Source organism: Calidris pugnax, unplaced genomic scaffold (genome assembly GCF_001431845.1).
Source record: "Calidris pugnax isolate Ruff unplaced genomic scaffold, ASM143184v1 scaffold234, whole genome shotgun sequence".
Lineage (NCBI taxonomy): Eukaryota > Metazoa > Chordata > Aves > Charadriiformes > Scolopacidae > Calidris > Calidris pugnax.
In genome coordinates this window covers 391734-392123 of record NW_015090987.1, presented here as the reverse complement: position 1 = coordinate 392123, position 390 = coordinate 391734, and positions in this window count along the sequence as shown.

Here is a 390-nt window from a genome sequence, read left to right as displayed (position 1 = left end):
GGTCATTTCATAAAACTTTTAAATCCAATAAAGCATGTAGTCTATTTTACGAGCCAGGGTCTGCTGCAATCTTCTTCCAGCCCTTCCCAGGCTGCAGAGGGCCGTGGTGAGGGGGTCCTTTATCAGGGGGCTGGGACAGTGGGTGCTGGCAATGGGGGGGGGCTCCCTGGGCATCAGGCTGGAGGCTGCGAGCTGGTGGGGGGAGTGATAGAATCATGGGATGGTTTGGGTGAGAAGGGACCTTAAAGCCCCCCCAGTGCCACCCCCTGCCCTGGGCAGGGACACCTCCCACCACACCAGGTTGCTCTAAGCCCCCTCCAACCTGCCCTTGAACCCCTCCAGGGATGGGGCAGCCACAGCTTCTCGGGGCAACCTGGGCCAGGCTCTCAC